We start from the raw sequence: 13,483 nt of genomic DNA, 5'->3' as shown, positions 1-13,483 counted from the left end.
ACGCTAGGGCGGTGGGAGTTCTTAGCGCTCGGGATTCGCGGGAATTGGGCAGCTGCTTGCAAAGCCAGTCCCATTCCTTCCCACGCAAATCCCAAAACAGGGTGCGCCGGAGAACCCCGCTTGCCTATCCCCCTTCTCAGAATCTGTGGTCTCCAGAGATCTTTCAGGCCCTCCTATCTATGACCATCCCGGAGCAGCCACTGCTGGGTTGGGTTGGTTGGAGGAAAGAATCAGGGCCAGTTTCGGGGACGGGAACAAGGGGTCCTGAAGCCTAGCCATTGGATACTTGACCGCGCATTCACTACTCACTGGTTACTAGCTCTGGGGAGCCTCAGGCCTTGCTCACAGAGTGCGGGAGGGTCTGGGTACCTGGGCTTGGGGCACATGCTGGCCAAAGGGGGCCAGAGCCAGTCCTTCCCAATAGGGGACTGGAATACTGACTCTCCCCTCCAGTGGGTTGAGGTGGAGCTGAGAGCTCTGGGCCCGTACCGGAAGGGTTTCACCCCGTAGTCCTTTACCTTTAGAGGGAGCACAGACATACCCGGGAGCAGGTTGAGGGACTTTGAGAGGTTTTTGACTATCTGCACCCACAGGGTTGGTCTTAAAAACCCAGAATTAGTAGTAGGGGGTAGAGGCCCTCAGGGACACAGAGGTCCCCTCCCTCACCAGCTCTTCCAAGAGACACACCTCATTCTCTCCCAGTTCTCCCACCTCCCGGCCCCTCCTCTTTGCCTTCCTTTACAGCACACCTTTCTCTACAGTCCTTGAACCTGGGGATTGCTTCCAGGGACTGGGTTCTCTTTATTTCCTCACCACACAACATCATCCAGTCCCAGGGCTTCAATCCATCCACTGCTGAGCGCCCCAAGCATTCCTCCCTACTCAGAGTCCTCTCCTATTCCAGAGCCTCTGGTCAACCTGCCAGATCGCATGACCTTCCCCTGGGGGACTCTTCTTCCTTCATCCTCATATTTGCAAAGCACTGCCCTCCACTCAGGCTCCCACCTGAGCCAGAGACTCAACCTCTCCACAGCTCTCAAAACCGGCACCAGTTAGTCCCTGCCCACCTCCTCTGCAAGGCATCCTCTGACCGCCTTCTCTGAAGATTCTCTTGTTACTTTCTCTTTCCATGTCCTGTGGACTCCTACCTTCATGTCAGTCATCACCACCAGGCAGCATGTAGGCCCATGTGCCTAAACCTGCCTCACTGTGGGTCTCTAAGTTCTGTGGAGGCAGGGATCATGGAAGTCCTCATTACCACTGTCCCTGGCTTGTAGTGGGAATTCAAGAAATATTTGTCAGATGAGCCAGTGAAGGAATGAGTAAATGCATGGACCATGACGTCCCCTCTCCTACTCCCACCTTCATTCAGCCTTCTAGTCCTATTGATCATCCTCCAAGACGTGTTTCAAATTCATTCCCTCCCCGCACCTCACCTCCCACTTCAAGTACTCTGTTTATTAATTAATTCAACAAACACCCACTGAGCACTGAGGGCTGGGAACTTGCTGGCTCCTGGGGTGGCGGTGAAATAGAGCTGTGCCTGTGACACTGCTCAGAGCTTTGATGAGGCAGCACTGATTGTAGGGCCTCACCAGAGCACTGTCCAAAGAATTCTTTCTCATTCTAGAATTCTGTAATTCCACTTCCAGAAAATTTCCACTTTTTTTTTCAGTTTTTTTTTTAATGTTTATTTATGAGAGAGCGCAAACGGGGGGAGAAGTAGAGAGAGGGGACAGAGGATCCAAAGCAGGCTCTGTGCTGACAGCAGAGAGCCCGGTGTAGGGCTTGAACTCACAAACCATGAGATCATGATCTGAGTCGAAGACAGAGAGACACAACCAACGGAGCCACCAAGGTGCCCCATAAAAAATTCTTTGTTTTAAGTAAACTCTACCTCCATCATGGGGCTCCAACTCACTACCCCAAGATCAAGAGTCACATGTTCTGGGCGCCTGGGTGACTCAGTCAGTTGAGTGACTTTGGCTCAGGTCATGATCTCATGGTTCGTGGGTTCGAGACCTGCGTTGGGCTCTGTGCTGACAGCATGGAACCTGGATCCTGCTTCAGATTCTGGGTCTCCCTCTCTCTCTGCCCCTCCCTCACTCACTTTCTGTCTCTGTGTCTCTCTCAAAAATAAATAAACATTAAATTAATTTTTTTACGTTTATTTATTTTGAGAGAGAGAGAGAGAGGGAGAGAGAGAATCTCAAGCAGACTCTGCACTGTCAGCACAGAGCCCCATGGGGGGCTTGAACTCATGAACCGAGAGATCATGACCTGAGCCAAAACTGAGTCAGACATTTAACTGACTGAGCCACCCAGGTGCCCCTGAAATAAATAAACATAAAAAAATTATTTTAAAGAGATGTATGCTCCACTAACTGAGCCAGCCAGGTGCCCCCAAAATTTCCACTTAAAAAAAATTTTTTTTAAATGTTTATCTTTGAGAGACAGACAGACAGAGCATGAATGGGGAAGGGGCAGAGAGCAAGGGAGACACAGAGTCTGAAACAGGCTCCAGGCTATGAGCAAGCTGTCAGCACAGAGCCCGACGGCGGGGCTTGAATTCACAAACTGTGAGATTATGACCTGAACCAAAGTTGGACACTTAACTTACTGAGCCACCCAGGCACCCCCAAAATTTCCACTTAAATATTTTTTTTAATGTTTATTTTTGGGAGAGAGAGAGAGAGAGAGAGAGGCAGAGAGAGAGGGAGACATAGAATCTGAAGCAGGCTGCAAGTTCTGAGCTGTCAACACAGAACCCAATGCAGGGCTTGAACCTACAAACCTTGAGATCATGACCTGAGCTGAAATCAAGAGTCAGACGCTTAACCGACTGAGCCACCCAGGCACCCTCAAAATCTCCACTTTTATTTAAAAAAATTTTTTTTAACGTTTATTTATTTTTGAGACAGAGAGAGACAGCATGAACGGGGGAGGGTCAGAGAGAGGGAGACACAGAATTTGAAACAGGCTCCAGGCTCTGAGCTGTCAGCACAGAGCCCGACACGGGGCTCGAACTCACGGACCACGAGATTATGACCTGAGCTGAAGTCGGCTGCTTAACCGACTGAGCCACCCAGGCGCCCCAAAATTTCTACTTTTAATGGATAATTCCCTCGTCCTTCGCAGCCATTCTGTTCTGTGTCTGGCAACGTCTCTACATGGTCACAGTTGGTATCTAGGCCTGGGCCACCATCTTTTCTGGCCTCCCTGCCTTCACCTTTATCCCTTATGGTTGTTCTCCACCTAACAGCTGGGGTGATCTTCTAAATCATAAATCAGGTCATTCTGGTTCACCATTGCCTTCAGGATAAGTCCACACTCTGTAGTGGAGCCTCTAAGACCCAGGAGGTCTGGACTAAGATGACTTCACCTACTCCTCTCCCATGCATCCTGCCAGCCTTTGCTGCTCTGGTTCCACTACACCATCCTACCTGTGGCTCCCTGAGCGTGGTCCCCACTGTCTAGCCTTTCCCTCTTGTCTCAGCTTCCCTTCTACTTGGGATGCTCCTCCCCTTATCCACTTGGAAAAAGATTCAAATGTCACCTCCTCCAAGAAACCTGTGTCCTCTGGCTTCCCACTCAACTCTTCTGAGCACCCGTCACTGCCTGTTGTCCTTGTCTGTGACCAGGCTTGGATTCTCATCCTGTGACCACAAGGGCCAGGCATGGATGGGGCCACAGTGAGCAGATGGGGCACCTTAGCCTTCAGCTGGCCCCTCCCCCTGCCTAGGTGCCTTGAAGAAGGTATAGTAGTTGACGGCTATGGGGTGCTGCAAGTCTCCCAGGCTTCTCCCCAACCACCATGAGCCACATGAGGAAGGACACAGCTGAAACCCATTTCACAGAAGAGCCACCTGAGGCTCAGGGAAGGCAGGGACTTTCCACGGTTCTGTGGTTAGGAAGGGGCAGAGTCTGAGCTACAACTCAGCTCACTGAATCCCAATCAGTTTGGCTCTGTGTCAGCCATGATTCCCTGAGGGCATACTCTGCTTGGCACTGGGTTGGGAGCTCAGGCAGAGCACCAAACCATCACCATTTCTAACCATGAGCACCGTAAGTTCACATTCCTGAATGGATGGGCTCTGGCCTGAGAAAAGTGCCTCTAATAGCAGAGGGTGGTGAGAACCACAGTGGGCCCTAGGTCCTCACGTATGGTGTAGCTAGTTCCACTTTCAGAAGTAACGCAGTTCACGTCCCCAAACCCAGAAAAATGTAGGCTTCCTTCACCCCAGCCCACAGCCTCTGTGGCTACAGCTCTCTGGTATGCAACTTCACTCCCCAGCCTTCTGTGAGGGGACAGAATAGAAGCCTGCCCTATACTGTGCCTGTGGCCACATGCCTTGAACAGAATGTGCGTCATTCATTCATTTGCCAGATATTCACCAAGCAGAACCTGCTATATGCTCAGTCCTTGAAGAAGTAGGGGAACCAGAGGTGAGGCCATCCAGTCGGTGTTCATGGGGGCTCACTGTCAGTCAGGGCAGTTATATCCCTGAGTCTCTGTATCTCCTGTGTCACCAGTGTGAGAGAGAGAGAGAGAGACAGAGTGTGTGTGTGTGTGTGTGTGTGCGCGCGCGCGCGCATATGAGAGAGAATGTGAGTATATGCTAGTTAGGAAGGGCTTTGCAGGGAAGGGGCCCTTAGCATGGAAAATTGTCGGGGCTCCCTAAGCAGGTGGAGGGTAGATTTTTGGAGAAGTGTCTTGGGCAGAAAGCACAACAGAGTTCAAGACACAGGAGGGAGGAGCTGTCCCCCGTGCTCTTGGGGAGCAAAAGCTTCACGTGGCTAGAGAATTGTGTATGTGTTGGGATGGAGCCAGTCATTAGGGACCTTGGGGATTGTCTAAGGATGATGGATTTTACCCTTGGGTGATGAGAAGCCTGGGCTTTAAGCTGCAGAATTTTGTGGTCCTATCTATGCTTTCTAAAACTCACTTAGGCAGTATATGGAGAGGGGAGGTAGAGGCAGCAATGAAGCGACTACCATTTTCCAGCCAAGGCATGGTGGCCTGCGCCCAGGTGGGAGCAATGGGGACAGAGAGAAGGAGACATTCAAGAGATGTTCAGGAGGCAGAATGCAGGGCTTGGTGACTGATAGGATGTGGTGTCTGGAGAGGGAGGCAGCCCAGATGATGCTGGGGTTTGGGGCATGGGTGATGGGTGGATTATAGTGTTTTTCAATGATGTGGGGAGGCCTAGAGGGTCACGTAAGCGAGAGGGTGTTGTGGTCAGTTTGGGCAGGTGGAATCTGAGGGGTCTGGAGACCATTCATCCAGGAGGAGGTATCCAGAAGGCAGCTGAACATGTGGGTAGAAGAAAAAGGGGTCTAGAGTAGAGACAGCTTTTGGAAGGGACAATGGTCAGTTGGCTCACTAAGAGGTCAAGTAAGAGAGGGCCCAAGGTGCCATACCTTGCTAGAACACTTCAGTGAATAGTGGGGGCAGATGACGACTCCAGAGGGAGGACATAGAGGCTCGTAGGTATGTCTGTATCTGCAACCAACCTCCACCTCCCTCTAGCCTCAGGCTGGACTCTACTTCCCAATGTGTGTGTCAAAGGGCAAGGGCCAGGGATGCTGCTCCTTGTTCGAGTGGCTTTACCACTCTTACCTTGTGGTTCCTGAAGCCACTTCTCTTTTCTGATGCTTTAACTGAACCCATTCATTCACCCATTAAAATTGCAATTTGGGGGCATCTGGATGGCTCGGTCTGTTATGTGTCTGACTTTGGCTCAGGTCATGATCTCATGGAGCGTGGGTTCAAGCCCTACCTACATCGGGCTCTTTGCTGAGAGTGCAGAGCGTGCTTGGGATTTTCTCTCTCTGCCCCTTCCCCACTTGCCCTCTTTCTCTCTCTCAACAAACAAACAAACAAACAAACAAACAAAAAACACCCAAAAATTGCAATTTTAAGAGGCGTTCTGTCTTGTTAACAATCAATACAATGCAAATATAAACAAACACCAACAAGAAACTTTTTTTTTTTTTTTTGCCTCTGAGATTGGCAGTGAGAAATGATGTGTGAGTGGACACTCTCAAGAGAGTAGGAATTGGTATGAGTGTTTAAGACTAGTTATTTCAAGGGGGCACCTGGATGGCTCAGTCAGTTAAGCGTCTGACTTTGGCTCAGGTCATGATCTCATGGTTCATGAGTTCGAGCCTGCTATGAATCCTCTGTCCCTTGCTTGCTCTCTCTCTTTCTCCCTCTCTCAAAAATAAATGAACATTAAAAAAATACTATTTCAGTAGTTTCAGGATATCAAGTGCAAACCCCTCTTTCACCTAGAAGTACCACTTCAAGAAATTTATCCCAAAGAAAGAGTTGTACAGGCAAGAAGAGATCTGTGCCTGAGGATGTTATGTTGATTACTGGCTTGCTTGTCAGGGATAAAGGGACGGCATGGTCCATGTGACCATCAGTGGGCAATTGAGCATTGAAAGAGGGTCACAGATGCCCTGAGATGCTCTGTGGCCACTGAAAATGGAAACGAGGCATGGAATAAACACCTACCATGTGCCTGGCATCATTCTAAATGCTGGGGACACAGTGGCAGACCAGACAGGCAAGGTCTTTGCTCTCAAGAAGTTTACACTCTAGCCAGAGGAGACAGATAATCATCAAGTTAGCATATAAGTATGATGACTTCAGAGAAAGTGAAGAGCTGTGGAGAAAACGACCAGGGTGATGTGATGTCAAGCAATGGGGCTGAGGGGCTACTTCAGTCAGGGTGGTCAGGGAAGGCCTCTTTGATCAGAGAAAAGAATGACAAGAAAGAAATAGTCATGGAATGATCCAGAGAAAGGGTATTCCAGGCAGAGGGAACAGCAGGGGCAATGGCTGGGAGGTGGCAACGAGCTTGCTGTATTTGAGTCACGTGGGCTGCAACAGGGAGAAAGGAAGTCTGAGAGGCAGTAGGGTCAGGTCAGGGTAGGGTAGGGAGTAAGGGTTTGTTATCTCTAGAGGGGGAAACGTGCTCAACACAATAAGCACAGAGGAGTGGCGAAGGCACCAGAACAGCTGCCAGGTCTCCTGTAGTGGGAGTCTCCTCAGCGCAAAACTGCCTCCACTGACCCTGAGAGCTGTTGGGATAGTCACCCCTGCACCACTAGTGACCATCATCTCTGGGCATTGTAATTCACTTGGTTCTATTTTTTTCTTTGTATTTACTTATGTAAAGAATGGTTTGCAATGGACATAACATTGTTTTCAAAGACAACATGGGCACCACTTCTTGAGACATTTCCAGGCCAGCCCCTGCACCTAGGAGGCACAAGTTTCTAGTCCAGGGTTTCCAGGGTCCACAGGTGACATCCCAGGGGGACTCTGCCCCAGGTGGGGTGATGTCTCTGCTACTGTCCCCGCTGATCCAGCTTTGGCCTCCAGGGGGGCCTGTGGGCAGGGCTGTGCTGGGGTGGGGTGATTGTGTCCCACAGCCTGGGCCAGGCGTTCTTCCTTCCTTCCTGACTCTCTTCTCCCAAGGGATAAGTGGGAGGGACATCCCTGCCTCTCCCAGATCATGGGATGAGCTGTTCCCCTGGGACCCTTTCAAGCCAGGCCCCTTGCCAAAGGCTGCAGTGTGTGATGTGTAGTTTATTTCTGAGCTCCTACCACTAGGAGAACTGTTCTGACAGAGATTTGGAGGGCATCGTTAGTGGGGAGGGTCCTAGCCATCCTGTATCTGGCTGTACCCTCCACTCATGCTAAGATGACATTGCCCCGGAGGATGCAGACCCCTGCCCTGCCCCAACCTCTCCCAAGAAGTACAGCATTGGTCTTTGGCGCCACCTTGTGGTAAATATCCACACTGCAGTCACAAGTTTCACAAAATACCACTCAACTCGCAGGTAGCCCCTTGCCCCAAGTTCTGTTTTTGTGAATGGACAGCCACTGGAGTGTGCAGTGCACAACCTGTTCAGCCTTATGCAGCCCCTCTCCTAACACTCAGACCTAGTGGCAGATCATGGTCACTGGAAAGCCTGCCACCACCGTTAAAATATCCTCCACACTCTGAAGCCTCTCCACAAATGCTCCCTGGCCCTTCACTTCCCAGTCCTCTCCTCCTTTGACCTGACCAGGTGTGTTGAATATAACTAATCCTTCCTCTCTTCTGAAACTCCCTCTGGCTTCTGTGACTGCTCTTCTTGGATTCCTAGCTGCTTCTCTTGTTTTTCTTCATGTTGCTTGGTGGGCTCCTCAGGGCGTTGGGCTCCCTTTGCTTTTCCCCAGGCGTTAGTACTTTTCCCCAGGCCATCCTGACAACTTCCAGGGCCTTGTTTTCATCCCCACAGTGATACCTTGAGTCTTACTCCCCCCATCTCTCATTCCATTTACCTGTTAAGATGACCCCTGAGCTCCCCAAACTCATTGTGGAAAGTCAGCCTATGACCTCTCGTCAGAAGTGCTCCCCCTCTAGGGTCCTCATGTTAATCTGAGTAGCCTTTTCCCTGACACTCCACCAGCCACCAGGTCTGTTTTGTCCTCCCCACGTCCCCACCTCCCCACCCCACCCAGACGCACCACTTGCACCTCCTTTCTGGCCTCTTAGTGTCCTTGGTTTCATCTGCCCTGGTCCATTCTCCACAGGGCAGCTGTTGGCCTCTGCATATTGGACCCTGTCCCTTGTCACTTCTGCACTGGTCCCTCATTTCTGGCCAGTTCCTCTCCAGGAGGTCCTAGTTACAGCCAAATCTGAACTTCTTTGTATTCTTTCAAGTCTGAATACACCCCGCTTCCCATGCCTCCATGTCTTTGCACAGGCTTCTTCTCTGTGCATCTTTTTCCTCTTTCCTTCACCGGGCTAACTCCTGCCTACACTTTAAGCCTCAGCTCAGACATCACTTCCTCTGGAATGCCTTCCCTGGACCCCAGGCTAGTCAGGACCCTCTTGGTCATGCTTACATGACCCATGCTTCTCCCCCCAACAGCCTTGTCTGCCTCCCCTTCCGAAAGGGACAACGGCTCTTATACAGGCTCCACACAACTGTGTCCAATCATTCTGCCCGATTCTTGGACTCAGAGGTCCTAGACCTCAAAAGTTATCGAGTGCACCATTGTGAACCAGTGGTCAGGCTGGGATGGAACCCAAGGTTCTTACCTTTCCCTCTGGGGCTCCCCTGTTCCCCCAGATGCCATTGTGAGCTGAGTCAGGACCCTTGAGAGCCCATAGGAATTTAATGGGCAGAGAATCAGTAGGTTCGTGGCCTGGGAGGAAGGCAGCCATCAGCCTGGGCCCTTGAGAGCCCAGGGTACCAGTAGAGACCGTCCAAGCAAGGGGACTGGTGTGCAGGTGACTCCGGGCCAGCACATCTGCTGAAAATTTTTAATGAGATTCCTTTCTCCCCCAGAGTTGTGTGGAAGGAGTGTGGCCTAAATGTCATGCAGGGAGGGCCCAAATTCCTGAAGGGTGGTGGTGACAGCTGTTAAGGTCCCAGGGTTAATTATCTCCAACGTCACACAGAAGAGAATGTGCTGAGGCGGGACCTCCTCCACCCAGCCTTGGCTTCTTAGAGCACGGATCCCTCTAGGACTCATCCTGCTCCCCAAATGACAAAGTCTGAAGATCAGCTCCTTGTGCCTTTGGACCTTGGCTCCTTTACCCTACTGCAGACCCAAGGGACGGATTTTTCCCTGAGATGCTTTGAGGAGGTGGGGGGGGGGGTCCCACCTCTGGGCCTTTGCCCTTGCTGTGCTCTCTGCCAACCCCATGGCTGGGTCCAGGTTATTTGTTCAGGGAGCTCAGTAAACACTGGTGAATTAAATTGCTCTATAAATAAACAGAAACTGCCAAATAGGTTGCCTGGCACTTAGAAGATGCACCCCACCCCCCAAATTCTGTAGCAAACAGATTACCCACAATGGGAAAAGAGAAAGGACCAATCCAGGCTTTTCTTGTGGCTCTGTTCCCAAACTGTTCCCCTCTCACTTCTTCCAAACAGCCCTGCTCTCTCTATCCTGGGCCCTTGCCTGCAATTTAGCCTGTCCTTTTTTTGTGTCTGCCCGAGGTGTCAAGAAGCCTTGTAGGATCCCCACGTGGCCTCACGCCCCTGAAGTTTCTTCCTTGTCACTTGGCACAGTTTGTGGGATGGCTTGCTTAATGGCTGGAAGCTCTGAAGGGCCAGGGACTGTGGTGCCTCATTCACCACTCCAAGCCCAGGAGCTGGATGGATGCTTTGTAAATATCTGTGGCATTCTGAAAGGCCTTGGAACATGGGGGTGTTTTCTCCCTCTCTGAAGCTGCCCGGATAATTTGCTGAGTCTGTGCCATCTCCGTTATTCCAAAGTGCCCACAGGCACAAGGTCTCACCCGAGCTCTGTCTAGTTCCTTGCTATTTCTCCCGCCACTCGCACTCTTGTTTTCCTCCTCCGGTTCCCACAAGAGTAGAGAGCCTTGACAGTTTCACACTAAAGCTGAAAACTTCCCCAAGATTCCTCTTGCATATTTCCTGGAGTCTACTTTCCACCTCTCTTGGCTTGCAAAGCCAGTGACTCACTGAGCCAGGAGTCTCTGCGGGGATTTTTTGCAGGAAACGTGAGAGGAGCAGGTGACATCGTCTTTCACCCCCACCCCCTCTAGTTCTGGCTTTTCTTATCTAAAATGCCAGATTTGTTGCACCATGTGGAGCGGTAGAATTGCTATATTTTCCCTTGATGCTGGCCACCCTTATTAAATCAGGGCCCTGCACCCCCGAGGCTCAACACAGGATGTTTGCAGAGCTTACAACATCCCCAACCCCTAGACTCCACAAAAGCATAAAGTCACCTTTGTTTCCTTGCTAATGTGCTTTCAAGATGCCAAGCCTTCTCATCCTTCCTAGCCACCAGAAATTACACGTGCACATACTTTCTAATTTGCAATAATTTAAAAAATTTTCAAATGCAAATTATAGAGTCTGCCACCTGCACATTAAGCAGCCTTCATATCAGCTGTCCCTGGCAGGAGGTTTTCATGCTGAACAGGAGGGGAACTGTGCAGATGTCACCCACACAGTCAGATGACCTGAGTGTGTGTGTGTGCATGTCCATGTCAACTTTGAGAGAATCTGTGGCAGCTGGGGTGAAGGGGGTGGGATTTTAGGGACTGTTGATGCAACTTGATGAATGGGGTAACATCTGATGTAGGTGTGCAATGTCAGTGGGTGTTTGAAAGGTTAGGTGTATATTCGTGGTAAGTTCCTAAGGGTTGTCAAAGGCACCGCTTAAATAAAAACTGCTTTGCAAATGAGTCAGTGAAACAGAAGGATGGCTTGCAGATCATGAATTAACCGGGCTTAAATGAAGTTTGAGAAACATTACTAGAGGAGTCCAATAACTTACCATCATCATCATCATCATCATCATCATCATCAATAACACACAGTAACAGTAGATACCATTTTTGAATACTTAATATGTACCACACACATGCACACACACACCAACACACACACAGGTAGCATGGCACACGCAAGTCAAGGAAGTCTTGTCTTCTGAGTGTCCTCTATTCTGTACTGGTCTTGGAACCTTTTGCCCAGGACATATTTTGTAGGATTCAATGCAAAATAAAAATGCAGAGCAACTTGTTCAAAATTATGATGGGGGCGCCTGGGTGTCTCAGTCGGTTAAGCGTCCAGCTTCTGCTCAGGTCATGATCTCACGATTTGTGAGTTCAAGCCCCATCTTGGGCTCTCTGCTGTCAGCACAGAGCCTGCTTCAGATCTTCTGTACCCCCCTCTCTCTGCCCCTCCCCTGTTCTCTCTGTCTCTCTCTCTCTCAAAAATAAATTAAAAAAAACAACAACCAAAATTACAATGAATTTCAAGACAGCAACAGCATAACTAGGGACACTTTTTGAGAAGAAAGCTTGGTGTGATGACACAGATCTTAGGCCCATGAAATAGGACCCCCTGCTTTCACCTCCAAATGACAAGGTGCATTGCTCAAACTTTTGTCCATTGGAAAGACTTTCCCCCACAGCTGGGGCTGGAGTGCAAGAACAGTCAATTTTAAGCTTGTCCCTTTCACATCAAGACAAAGCATCCTCAAGCCAAGCCTGGGCTTTCTCTCTCTCTCATTTGCTGGGTACCCCACATAATGTATGGCTGTGAGCTGAGTGAGAGCCATCAGTGTGACAGCGTTAGGTGATATTGGTGTTTGAGCCACCTGTTTATGTAGATTACTTGTGCTATCTGGCCCTGGCCAGGCTTGATTTAGGATAAATAAGAAAGTAAACATCTGGATAAAGATATGCCAAGCTACCAGTGAGTGTAGGAAAGCTGCAGAGGCTATATTCACAGAAAAGTAAACTTCAGGAGAATGGCTGTTACCCAAGCTAAGGAGGGAAATCCATATGGATAAAAGGATCCATGCTTCAGGAAGTCATAATAATCATATATGTGTATGTATCTAGTAACAGAGCTTCAAAATAGTTGAAGAAAAAACTGACAAGAAAGGGAAGAACTAGACTAAAATATTATAGTCACTGAAGACTTGTACACTCCATACCCATTGGTGGATAAAATAGCTGGACTGAGTAATGAGAAAATGCTTGTAGGGCATCTGGGTGGCTCAGTCCACTGAGTGTCTGACTCTTGGTTTCGGCTCAGGTCATGATCTAAGGGTTGTGGGATCGAGCCTCATGTTGGGCTCCATGCTGAGCGTGGAGCCTGCTTGAGATTCTCACTCTCCCTCTAACCTTCCCCCGCTCATGCATGTGTGCATGCATGCTCTCTCTCTCTCAAATAAATAAAATGAAAAAAAGAAAAGAAAATGCTTAGAAGACCAGAAGAACATTGTCAACTACCCTGACTGTAGCTGACATTTACAGAACACTAAACTCAACAGCAGTAGCACCCACATTCTTTTCCAGCAAATGTGTCAACTTCATCAAGATAGACCATATGTTCACCCGTCAAACAATATTAATAAAATTTAAAGAATGTAGAGAATATGTTCTCTGACTACCATGGAAGGAAAATAAATAACAATGAAATATACAGAAACATCTTATATATTTGGAAATTATACAACACACATATGAAGGATTCATAGGTCAAAGGAGACATTTTAAGGGAAATTAGAAAATATTCTGAATGGAATGGTAAAACTAAAAACTATCAAAACTTTTGAGATATACTGAAGCAGTAGTTAAGGGGAAACTTACAGCTTAAAACACTTATAGAAAAGAAAAATGTAAAGTGGGGATTAGTTCAACATTCTTATAGCCTTGTAGTTACAGTGCAGAGTGTGAACCTTGCAGGGCAAAGGCTCCTTCTCCTGATCCCCCTGACTACAGGTTCCCCCATCCCCTCCATTTGGTAGCCCAGGGTATGGTTCCAACACACAAATCTGATTGTGTCACTCTCCTGCTCTAAACCTTCTCACAGCTCCTCATTGCTTCAGGACGAAATTCAAAATGGACCTGGCAAGCTGACCATTTATGACCCTGCTCCTTTGCTTCTGATACCATGCCCTGTTTGCCACTGTGCTGCATCCAGC

This window comes from Panthera leo, chromosome E2, assembly GCF_018350215.1.
Source record: "Panthera leo isolate Ple1 chromosome E2, P.leo_Ple1_pat1.1, whole genome shotgun sequence".
NCBI lineage: Eukaryota > Metazoa > Chordata > Mammalia > Carnivora > Felidae > Panthera > Panthera leo.
The sequence above is the reverse complement of the archived record's forward strand: the minus strand, read 5'-3'. Positions refer to the sequence as shown.